The sequence below is a fragment of the Opisthorchis viverrini genome (assembly GCF_000715545.1).
Source record: "Opisthorchis viverrini unplaced genomic scaffold opera_v5_18, whole genome shotgun sequence".
Lineage (NCBI taxonomy): Eukaryota > Metazoa > Platyhelminthes > Trematoda > Opisthorchiida > Opisthorchiidae > Opisthorchis > Opisthorchis viverrini.
The window spans coordinates 2,139,787-2,152,774 of record NW_008751674.1 but is presented as its reverse complement, the minus strand read 5'-3'; the positions used below and the strand labels follow the sequence as shown (position 1 = coordinate 2,152,774).

At 43.1% G+C, this 12,988-nt stretch overlaps 1 protein-coding gene across 1 annotated transcript in view; it reads left to right on the top strand.

Annotated features, from left to right (window-relative positions):
- T265_01691 (hypothetical protein) overlaps positions 1-12,988 on the top strand; it is a gene marked incomplete at both ends in the record, with an annotated part of 26,978 nt that overhangs the window by 985 nt on the left and 13,005 nt on the right. The gene's annotated exons all lie outside the window — the stretch shown is intronic.

Genomic DNA, 12,988 nt, shown 5'->3' with positions numbered 1-12,988 from the left:
ATCTGCCTTCTTTATTATTGTATACCCAACCTAGCGTTATTATTTTTATCTTTTTGCTACACACTTCTGGAAAACTAACTTACTGGGTAGCCAGACGACTACACCCCTACCTGCAAATACGAACAAACCGTTTACCCTGCTACGGCTGTGTTAGAGCTAGTCTGACGAACCTTACGTCCGGATCTGAACATATCGGTGACTTATTTTGTGCTCCTCACAAAATGGATTCTTTTATGTGCAGTTAGCGTTCCGTCCAACCGTTAGCACCAACTTCCTCTCCCAAGGAGCTTTAACACGCGAACACTCCAACACTAACACCAATGGGTCCCTACAGTTTCGCTGCACACCGTGATTCTGGGATTCTTGCTAACATTGATCCTCCAATTAATCATCGATACTTACGCTTTTCGTGAACACAGCCTAAGGCCCAACAGTTCAAGGCCGCAAGGCCTCCTGGGTAATTTTGGGCTTCAGTTCATATCGACAGGCCAGAAATTCTGCTGCCTCACTGGGTCGGATGTTCCATTTCCTCATTTCCCGCAATTTGAAATTTTCTTACCACGTTCAAGGTAGAATGCTATTTGTTTCGCCCTCCCTCATTCTGCGTTTTCCATCCACGCTCAAACATCGGCGATCTCATATTGTCTCAGCTCGACATTCTCCTGGTAACTATGTTTCCTTGCTCATGCAGGTTCAGGTGTGACCAACCCTACGTCGAATGGCACTCACTGTTTATGACACGGTTCATTTTCCACGCAATCCCCAGGACCCGCAGATACAGCCAGCGGTGCTCTTATTCTGACTACAACAGTATGAACATGCCTTACGATACGACACTCACTAGCTAGAAAGAGGCGTTTTTACTACAATTACAAGAATAAAACACCTGATAAAACGTGTACATCTTCCACAATCACCTGCCGACAGTCAGTTCAGGGTGTCAGCAGTGTTCATTCAGTTATGCGTCTTTGTATTTGAGCGGCGGGGTTACGCAGCCTAAGTACCTTTTTTCTCACTTTACCCACAAAATGACTCAAACGAAAGTGGTGATATCGGATACAAGTGCCCACGTACTTTTACATCATGCGCCAAATGGCAGTGGTCCTTATATCCCGGAAAAGCCTGTAAAATTAGGAGCGGTAGGTTTTGCACAGAGCCACTGGTAATCAAGGTAAGGATTAGGGCGGGGGAACATATGCACAGCAGTAAACAAATCAAGGTTTTTTTATAAACCTCCGTGTCAAGCAAACCCACAGGTTCTGCTGGTTTTATGCAGTGTCTAAGCCTTGTGGTTTTCCAGAGACCGAAATATTACAACCATATTGGTTCCCCCATAGAATACCACCACCACCACGGTGCAAACAGACCCGATAGGGTAATTCACAATGTCTAAATTGGGAACACCTTTGCTTGTCCGACTCAACACGTTCATAATTCTGAATATACTTTAAATAAGCAAGAACTGTCACCTGAATGATGTTCACTTAATTTACACTAGTCGAAAACCACCGCAAACATGAGTGAAATAGGGAAGCGAGTGAGCTGCAGTTGTTGGAAGCGGACCTTGCGCTACATCAGTTGTTCATTCAAGTGAACCAATGTCAAAGGTGGCTTTTAGAATAAGGCTCCGAAATCAAGCCTACCCTCGGTTACTGTTTTTTCAGAAAGCTCTAATGCAAGAAATAATGTACTTGGCTTGTATGCATAAAGGAAATCAATGATGATAACGTAAATTGTGTTGTGGNTCGGCAATTTAATTGCAAACGCTTCATCACAAACCAAAGTTACGAACAGTGCGTTATTTGGAGCGTAGCGATTGGTTGTTGGTTGAGCCACTGCCGACATATCGCTAGGCTCCACTACGTCCCATAGCCGGCAGATGCTAGTACCTCCAAAACCTTCATCTATTAAACAAAAATTTTACGCAAAAAATATAGCTTTTTGGCTTGTCAGCTCCTACTAAAACCCACCGTTATCTGCCTCAGTTTTGTTAAGCTATGATTTAATTAATCTCATGTCCCGAAAGGCCTGAAGGGCCAAACCGGTCCTGGGCTGTCGAAGAGTTTTTGGCACGTGTCCCAATCTTAAAGTTACAGTGCAAAAGTTTCAGATTCGACCAGGTAAGTTTAGTGAAAGATTGCTAAGATAATATATAGCTCGCTTCCATTAAATACAACATTGCTTGACAACAGCATGAACTGTGCAGTGGCGATGCGAGGGCCGTTTGTGTTGATGATTCCTACCCGCGATGTGCATAACTATCCCGTAGATAAGACGGCGTCACGAGATAGCTGAAGGTATCATAAAAAATAAAAATTAATCATTCAGTTTTAACGCCCTTACGGTGCCTAGCTGCCACGCTACCCGAAGGAAGTATGAAGGTTGGGATACTGCCAGGTTGCCCAAACCCGGACAGGGGAAGTCGAGAGGCAGAGGTCTGGTTTGAACAACGGACCTCCTGGTCAGTGAATTCGCGCTGTAACCATTTGAACCTTCTCGCCCTGAAAGAAGAAGAAGAATTTTCCATATCCAGGTTGCGAATGGCTATTCCACTTTGGTTATTGGAATTGTTGTTTAAGTCGTTTTGAGATTATTTGCAGATCCAACACGCAGGAGAAACACGCAAACAAACAAACATTTCCATAGAGACAATGCTCCAAGCCACCGACAGTCATTAAAATACGAGTTTCGCGCCCACAGCGGACCCCGAGTTCGTTTAAACAACTTCTAATAAAACTGCGGCCACGCGCTCAGATATTGAGTGCTTGAAAGACGGTTTCAGAGGAATTTTGGGTGTGCTTCTAGGACGCGGCATCCGATGAAGTTCGAAAGAGATTTCATTAGGTCCCAGGCCAATTCAGAGGTGAAGGTGAGCTCGGAGTGAGAAACGAAAAGCCCCTAAGGTTTCACACTAACTAGGTGTTGGGTCTTCGTCCGTCCTCGTGAAAGCTCTTTCCGGATCTACAAGGAGTGTTTCGTTTTTTAGCCTTGAGTAGACGGCTCGTTAGCCAATCTTTACAGGTGTTCTATGTGGAGACTGCTCTTGCCGATATCAATCCGGAAAATGGACGAAAACACAAATCGTTATTCAGCGGAACACACAAACGTAGTGACTTATACTGTTCTGATTTTTATCAAGGTGATGAAAATTTGGTGATTTGGGTAATCAGCACAAAGCAGGCATGGGTATGAAGCTACATCGAACAGATCGCTGACATGTGGCAGAGAAGTTTTAGACAGGTTATTACTCGATGAAAAAAGATATCCTCCTTCCTTGTGGTTTTCGGCTCAGTTCCGGATGTGAGAATTATGCACTGATACAAAAGCACTCTTTGGTCTTTACGCCTTAGCAGAGGTAGAACCATCGTTGAAGCAGATACCAATATCGCTTTCGTTGCTTGAAATGATGTGAAGTACCATGACGTTCAGTGTTTGGTTACTCTCCCCAAAATCCTCGGCAGTGTGATTTATTAAGGACGCTCAGATTGGGAGCAATCCCTCAAAATTGGTGTAGGCAGCGTCTAGCGGATGAGCACGAGCATCAATATTTTGCTGTCCCATTGAGAAATTCACCCCTTGTAACACGACCTCTTCATGGTTCATATATTCTTGTGATGGTCTTGCTGATTGAGTAACCAGCACCAGAGGTACATTGAGGAGCATCAGGCACAATGTAGACCTCTAAAGATCCCTTTTTTCCGCACAACCCGATATAACAGCAGATCAGTGACTTGAAGACATTGATGATATTTTGAAAAAGATTTCTGGTCTACATCCTCAGAGGTATTAAATTAACGCGCTGAATTGTCATAAGGATTATCTGTCGAGCGTCTCACTGAAAGTCATTAGCATTGCATTGACATCCAAATTCCTTACACCACCCTGATCCAGTTTCCATATTCGGGAAAAGAGTTTGTGAAATATTATCATCCCAGCTTATACTAGGCACCAAATAACCTTTGTCGATGTGTTTCTGAAATATAAACACGCATGTACTGCATATGCGTTGTAAGAGTATGAAGCAGTAGCCAGCAGACCAGTAAAACCAGTTTTTTGACAGTTTCGGCAAGTTAGATCGAGAAATAAGCAGTTGTAGTTATCACTGATCGATTGAAATGGCAGTGTAATCTGACACCCTGATCTGACATAAAATTAATAACTGGTGGGTTCAGTATCAGAGGTTTGTTCCATAAGAACAATAGGCAACGCATTACAATGTTGACCTGGAGGCTTCGATGCTGGTTGAACGAAGGGTGCAATAGTGTGAAAGTGTGAAAACGCATCATCACAGAATGAGGAGTGGTCCGCACGACTGGGGATACCTGCCAACACTGAGCACGTGCCCGCAATATAATTTTACTTCTTCAGCTTCTCGGTCTTCCTTGAGGAACATGCATAACAAAAGTTGGGACCAAGGCAGACAAGGTACAACTAATTGTTCTGCCTCAAATTATTTACACGCAGTTCCAGTATCTCCACACTGTTGATCCTTACGAGACGATGTTTGATCCACTGATAATGTCTCTGTGAAACTGTGGATAATGTTGTCCGCCCATAGAAATCTGGGCGCCGAATCCTGTTTTCAAAAACGGTTTTCCGCATAGAAACTGGTTTATTATTAAAAAATTTCTTGTTCCTCAGATCTACAATACTCCATAGACTACACTGCTACCAGGATTAGTCGACCCAAGTTGCTCAAGGTAACTTTCCTGCTATTTAAATGTAACGAGGAACAAATCCGTTTCGGCCCGCTCATGTCCACAGTTCTTCTGTCAAACTACCTCCTTTCTACCAAACACATTCGAGGGGGAATGCTTTATTTAATTATGCGCCATTATTTTTAACGTAGCTGAAGATCTGTAACACGATCGTAGCTGTGAAAACGTGTGGTACATAGGACAGTGCACTCCATGTTGCAAGCAATTTATCCCCGCGGTGCGCGAAATTCCAATAGGCTACCTATTGCATGCAGCTAAGCTGGGTCATATCTACTACCCACAACTCTGAATGAGTTTGCAGGACTTATTCGTTCCTGTCCACACAGATTCATATTTCCTCACGATCTTCAAGCAAGTCAAACCTAGCGACGGCTAGGAAGTAATCATTGACTGGGTATATAATGTGAAGCTTCTTGAGGAAGAAGGCTTGAGTTGATGAAAGAAAATACATCAAAGTGAGCGAGTAGAACCAAAGTTTAGGATGTAGCGAATGAACAAGATTAGAGCGAAATCGTTGTGACAAGGAACAGAGTAGAACTATTCGTCTGGGCATGTGGAGCGGTGCAACGTTGAAGTAATATCACGTGTATGGAAGTCCTACAGAATAAGCTTTCAGGCAAGGGTGTTTTCACCAGCAGGGTGTCACCACACGCAGAGAGTGTTTTAACCCGTAGGAACTGTAGTTTCCGGATGCCAGGAAAAGAATTCAGTTCTCAGTTCTCAGGTGTCAGGACATCACTCATCACCTTGTTTTATTTCGGGTAATATCGATTCCCTGTAATGTGTCTAAAGTATGGGCGGGAGCTATTACGCACTAGGATAGTGTGATTCCCCATTTATCCAGGTGCTCTACCAACCCAAACTCATCATCTGATGCTCTGTTATCACCTTTCCTATTTTAAACCGGTTCTTTTGAGGTGAGTTCCACTAGGTTACTTCATGCACATCTCCGCAAGTATCCGACATGAGTATTTGCGCTGAAAATCCTTGCCTCGAAATGCACAGTTGTGACTGAGTTGACTGCATCGGTGATAGGGCTCGCTAGCCAATCAACAGGGCATAGTCAACAGGACAAATGTCACTCTAAAGGATCCAATGGAACGGTGAGATTGGTTTGTAAATTTCGACTCCAGCTTGCTTTCTTAGGGGGTGACACAACAGTGGGGGTCATTGACCAACTGTTTACATTCGACGTGCGACACTGCACCTTTTGTTCCTTGTCAGATAGAAAGCTTTGAAAGCAACTTAGCAGATTATTCAACAATCAGCTGACATCTGACATTCAGTTAAATACACCCAAGAAAGAAGGTCTTAGGTTGGCGTTATCATTAGCGAAATACACTCATTTGCACACAAATTCGTTTTTGCAAGATGCTCACCTGGAGCCCAGCTGAATGTCTCGTTTGTGATGTTTCCAGGCAGTTGAATGTGCTGCACCAGGCCGCCTCATTTCTCAGTTGCTAAGACATTCAAGATATCTCGATACAAGTATATTTGTAATGCCATATTCATAAATTTGCCGAAAATTCTTCGACATTCCGGTCGTGGGCTGTCGATGCATTTTTAGAAAACTTATGAGTAGGTGGATAAGGAATTGCTATCGTTGCTAAATAACAAATCCAAAGATCGATCTCCCTTTGACTTCGCACTTAAAATGCCCCCCGGAAAATTCCAAAACTAAAATCAAGATGGACAAATACTAACGGTGATAGTCAAAGGGTGTGAACCACCAGAGGCCACAGGAAATAAGAAGCGAATATGAAGGGAAGCTTATTGCCACTTGAAACATGCTTGAAACAAGCTTTCTTTTCCAGGCTACGACTATCGCTTCCTAATAAATTAGTACTGACAAAATTAAGCGATAAAATCAGCGAAACCGGCCACACACTAGTGTTATTATTTCATTGGTGTTATCATTTTTGGGCAAACCAACGAACGGATATTGTGCGAACATGTATCGGAGGTTGTTGATGGAACGTATCATACAACGTGCAGTGTTCCTTCAGCAAAATGGTTGTTCAGCTGCCTCAGCCGGCTAAGACGAACTATCTCTTTTTTTGCACGGATGAAGGCTGGAATTGTCGCATTAAATTTCTCCTCTGGAAGTAGACTAATGCTAAACAGATTGGTGTCACGGCTATTTACTCCACGTTGGTTATGTTTGATCCAACGATTTTGTAACATTTCGGACGATATCATTTGTTGCCGCTGTCATCGGTAATCAACTGAGTTTGGTGAGCTTAACTTCCTTTGGCTATGGTACATCACTTCACCTAAATATGGGTGCTAACGCTGTCTGATGGCACGTGTCCCTCGGCAACTCAGTGAGCTCCATCTGTCACTGTTCACGTGGCGTCATCGGGACCTGTCTGAGGAATTTGGTCGTTATGAGGAGAGTTGGCGAGCATTTTCTGCTGTACGATGCTTTGAGCATCACATCTGCCAATGTCAGAAGCAGAAATGAAATTTAGATACAGTGACCTAGAGATGACGACCTCCGACTTGGTCCCAAAAGTCTTCCAACTGATTGAAATCTGAATACAATTGTTAGGTGGTTTTGAAGGCCACTGTTTTCGCCAACTCTGCATGCGACTTTGCGGTGATACTACACAACTCTTTATATCAACAATTTAAGAGGCACCTCCGGTTATCCCAGTGGGTTAACTGACTGGATTACAAGCTAAACATGTGTATATGAGGTCAGCATCTGATGCAGCTCGGAGCAGGTCTGTTTGACGTTGGATCATTAGGACTTACGGCTCTATATTTTACTGCCCGTGTACTTCAGATTGACATTCAACCGATCACCCGATAAGCCAGATTCTTGAATCGATAAATCTGGGAATGCTTTTAAAGAGACGTTCACTGGTTGATTGGTGGATCCAACTTTGAGTCAGAGACTTGTAGTTTGGTGGTGGTCGGTGGGGATAATCAAGAAGTGCTGGATCTCATCATTGTTGTCGTGAAAATTGATCCAAAAGTTTCGGGTTAACATCCTTTATTTCTAGTGCTTCTCTGTTCAAAAACCTAGACCTTTGGGTTTTGCAAGCTTATACCTGCCAGAAAAGCGTCCCAATAGACACTCCGGAAACAAGGCTGATGGTCAGATGCGTTGTGCAGAGAGAGTTGATTTTTTTGCCGTAACTGATACCTCTAGTCGATGTTATCACTTACCTGCTACTTAACAGAAGAAATAAGTAGGTGATGCAGCCATCTTGTATTGGAGGTAGCAGGACTGCTGAAAATAGTTTTCCACAATCGGCGGGTTTCTGCGGTTACGTTAAGCATCACGTAGAGTCGGTACTCAGTATTCGCACAATGGAATTGAATTTTCGAAAGTTATGACGTGTCTCTGATGGACTAAGGCAATGGGCAATTGAGTTGAGAGCACCAATCCAAACTTTTGGGCCTCATTCAGACATTCCGGGGTCTCAGCGGTGCTGAGAAATCATCCCGTAAGTCTTTTCAGCCAGTGGCATGGTTGACTCACTGGGCAATCAAATTTGGTGATCTGCAAGAACATTGATGTAGATTGGGATGATTTTCGATATGAGCACATACGCAACAAAACGCAACATTTTGACGTAGGAAGTTTTACTCCACTTGTGAAGGTTTTGTAGATGAGAGCATTGTGCGGCTAATGATCATTTGTAGAGTTCGCATACAACCACTCAAGAAGTTCACGGAGATTTTCATATCAGTTTACTATAAAACACGATGTAGCTCAGAGCTTTCAATTGCAGAAACCACATGACGTGGTCAGCTGTGATTGGCTTCTGAAATGAAGACCTCTCAGAAGCGGGCTTCACTCAACTTAAGGATTAATTCTCCCCCTTAGTTACATATTGTCTTATTTACAGGATGAAATCTCTTAAAAATTTCCTAAACTTTCCAGATCACAAGCGATCGATAAGGTTTAGGTACACTGTATCCTCTCTACGTGACAAATGTTCTCATTGATGATCAGCTAACCGGTCAAGTTTTCTAACATTGACCGGGTTCGAAAATGCCTTAAAGTTCTCTGAGTTGCACAGTCCTGTAGTTTCTAAACTAAGGTTAAACAGGGGAAACGGTACTTCTCGGCTTTTCGGAATGCATTGGCTTTGACCGCGGAACGATATTTCCACTGAAAATAGTGTAAAGTATGTGTTTGGAGAATGAACTCGAGACCGTGAATATGATGTTCACTAGTACCCAGATAAAGTTTGCGAACTGGAAAGTGCGAAGTTTTTCACGCTAATTGAAGCACAATAGCCAAACGCTCAACGTGTGTTTCGGTTCAGAGTGGCACGCGGATGGCTTTTTCCCTAACCAACGCTCAGTGTCTTTTTATGACAGTATTTTTTAGCCTATCAGATAAACTGTCGTTAGCCTGCTTCCATTCTACAAAACAAGAATATAATTTAGTCAAGAAAAACATCAAAATCAGGTATGAACGCGGGAGTTCGCTGCATACACTCGAAAGCGTACGTCCAAACGAATGTTACCCAATGAAATTTGAGCTGAAATCTCATGGAACTCACTGGCTCATTTGCATGCGTGAAATCTACCGATGACAGATACACCGAACAAGGCGAACTGGAATTTGAATGCAATTTCTACTTGTGTCTGATAGGCGAATGAAAACTCAGGTTGATACTTTAATAAATGGACCAAAGAAAATATGTCCTGCCGACCTAGTCGTGTTTGACTTCGCGCGCGTCTCTCTCACCCTCTAAAGAGAGGTCATTTCATCTTTACTAGCTGTTTCAGACTGAAACAAAGGGATTTATGCTTGAACAATCAAGTTTTCGTCCGGTTCATCAACTGTCTGACTACTCTGTCCTAAACATATTGTGTAACTTTCCGAATGACTGATCTGAGGTGGAATTACTCTCTCACCAGATATCTCACTCAACACTTAGGCTTGTTATGAAAAACAGCCACCAAATATCAAGTGCACAAAGGTGTTGGAGTAAGCACCGAAACGTATCAAGGGACTTCCATACACGTGTCAGTAGTTGTACCTATTCAACCCTGGGTTGAACAGTACCACTCCCGTCCTCGCGCATTTACTTTGGTCCGTCCATTAGACTCTGGTTGCGGCCTTAGCAGAGGTCATCAGCAGTATACATCCTTGACCGAGCCGGAAACCTGAGACCCGAACATTTAAAGTGCGAGCAAAGCTTAACTACCTGGAATCCAGCAGAAATCGTCCATCAGGTTTCCTGTGTGTGTGTGGCGCCATAGCTTCTGGGGTTTTGTGGAGCCTGAAAAAATTTCAATGCTTGTTCCAGCTCCATCCGTCGAATTCTTTCCACCCGCGTCTATATCATTTTCAAACTATTAATGAACAGAACTTGCGCCTACCATAACTCCCACCATAAACTCCTAACTGACTACCTTTCTTGGTAATCCCATCTTTGGCATGACAAACCCACATTCGATCCGTCTGTCTTGGGCGTGCAACAGTGGATACCTAAGACATCTTTCCCTCTTCTCGAGTTCTTCCATGCCTTCATGTGATTCTCTTGTCAACATGTCAAAAAAACTAAACTCTAGGTGTTCTGATTATTCGCTGTGAGGTAAAACCTTGAAATTATAAATATTTATTTGGAAATGCACTATCAGACCCCTCAAAAGTGCTGAGAGAAGACAAAGGCCGGGTCAATCGATCGTCACAACCAGGACAGTGGTAGTTTCGATGATGATTCGGCAACGCCGGTCACATCGCTCAAGCATGAACGTCTTGGCCCGTTCGGACGTGAAAATTCAGACGCGTCCAACGTGCGCTGGAGTACTGGTAACATGCCCAACCTCGCATATCATATTTTCGGAGTTCAAACCCTGGCGGGGCCATTGGCTATGCACTGCTGATGTGCTCTAATAAGGGCGAAACTCGAGTCCAGAGCTTCCTCTTTTTGGTGTGGACTCACCAGAAAAGTAGCGCCAGGTCAGAAGGACGATAGTTCGAAGGGGTGATGTGAGTATGAACAAGAAGACATAAGTATCAATTCTCATGTCGTTCGATGTAATTTCATAAAGATTTGGGCAAGATTTGCTGGAGCGAGTTTCTTAAGAGATAAAGAATCAAGCATCCCTCGTACTATATTGTAATAATAATATAATAATAATATATAATGACTTGGAAGCCCCTTCCCGCTTGAAGCCTCCATTACTGTCCAAAATTCAAAAGCCACTGCTATTCATAGTGATGCGTAGGGACGTCTCGGGACAAAAAAGGTGAACCCGAATGATAGTCTTCATTGAAGTAGAGCTGGATAGCTGGTCCATGAATGCTTATCCTTGAATCGGGATTAGAGTTACGAAAAGATAATAAATCATGCTCAAAACTGATGCCCATTTAAGGGAAGATTTGTGAACATTTATGGAATGAATTCGTCCAGTCGGCTTTAAGGGAATAGGAACCTGGTGTTTTCGAAAAAGTTTGGTGACAATCGGTAGATTTATTGCTGGGCAACGTTTCGCTTTAGACACCTGGTGTTATCTACCTGCTGTTGTTTGTACAAAGGAATCAGCTTTGAGAATGCTGGAAAAGTCAAAACCATGGTTAGTTTTGCCCTGCAGCAACCACAGTATCTTTGGAGGGGGCCAGAACTGTTGTGCGCTATTGAAAACGGAGACTGGTTAAAGTGAGTGTAGTTGTAGCAGTCAAGCGCTTGAAATTTCATTCGATGGTGTTTTACTGGCTGCGATAAATCGCAAAAGAAACAAACAAGTGAAATGCACTGAATTCCAGCTACAATAAATCTGATATTAACCGTGTTTTCGTCAGTCTTCCCCCCAGGCAGGAAGTGAAACACAAACGGAACAAGCGAATTCGTGGAAAAAAACTTTGAATTCTGCCTTTCTGCTAAGAAGGATTTGGTTTTGTAAACAACAAACAAACAGAGAGCGCGTGCGTGTGCGCGAACTCAGAGCAAATGTGCGCTACGCGTGCGTGATCGAGTCATGACGAAAACTGATTGATTTAATAATTATCTACGGTACAAGGCATTTACACATGTCAGCTACAGTTCCAAAAGCCATTGAATTTTGGAACGACTAGGCTGTGAGCAAGACGTTCCGTTAAAACGTTTATGAATATGACGATTTGCTACGGTTTAGGTAACATCTTTTGGGGATCCCAAGAACCGATGACTGACGAGAACTTTCAGTGCGGTTTTTACACCTAGGAAAGAGGGGTTCAAAAGTGACGAGTCCAGCTATAGTGGAGTGGTATCCCCATCGCGCCGAAATTTCTTTGTGCTTCAAACATATGAAGATGCTTCATCAACGCAGTTGGTTTCCAACTGACCGGATATCGAACCGAACACAAGCCCCAACCGTTGATCTTTACTCTGACACAGTACAAAGCCTGATAAATGCTTTTAAGAGTGTAAACTTCATAAGGTCAGTTCGGTGGACTTTCAAGCATAAATGCGTGTAGCAAAATTTCGTTAAATCCCTTTGAATATTTGAACCCTAGTCATCATTTGCGTAACGAAAAATATTTGACTGCCTGTTGTTGAGTGGCTTGACCAAAGCGCGAGATAAGGTCAGACAATGTGTGTCATTGTGCATTCTTTGGAAAACAATGAATTTCACAAGATAAGATTCCACAGTTTTGTTGAGAGACACCTTTGGGTGCAAATACAAGACAGAAAACAATGTGACCGTTGGCCCATGCCGATAATTGCTCTATATGTTGGGCACGTGATTATTTGATTCCTACTGGACACTGTTTGAAAGTGCGATTTGGATAGCTATGGTGATGGAATTTTTTGCAACCAAAGGTCGTTTAGACGCAGATGAGCACAAGTTAAACCTAGGTGGCACGCATATTGAAAGGGGTCATGCAGTAACGAGTGAGCAGTGACGCATCAGCAGCGTTGTATCCTGTTCAAGTTCGAGTTAATCCCTTTGTGACCAAAGGGCCATGAGTTTATGCTGTAGCGGACTAGGATCTTACCAGCGTGTTCGGATAAATTAACAAGCAAAATAACCGATGCAAAATCACAAAATCACAATAGGAAAAGAATGAGAAGTTAAATGGGGACTCACGAATGTGTAGATCCAATAGTTCACTACACCGATCCAAATTGGCTGTGAAAGGAAATATTCACTTGTCGAAATTTCCCACAGATCGTTCCGCGTGAGTGATATATTCCACGGTAGGAAAATTATTCACGGCTAAAAAATGTCACAGGGACTTATTGTGACGTTCAACAGTTGACACAAACACAGAGATTTAGTCCCACTGGTTCAACAGTCAACAAACAGTTCAACGG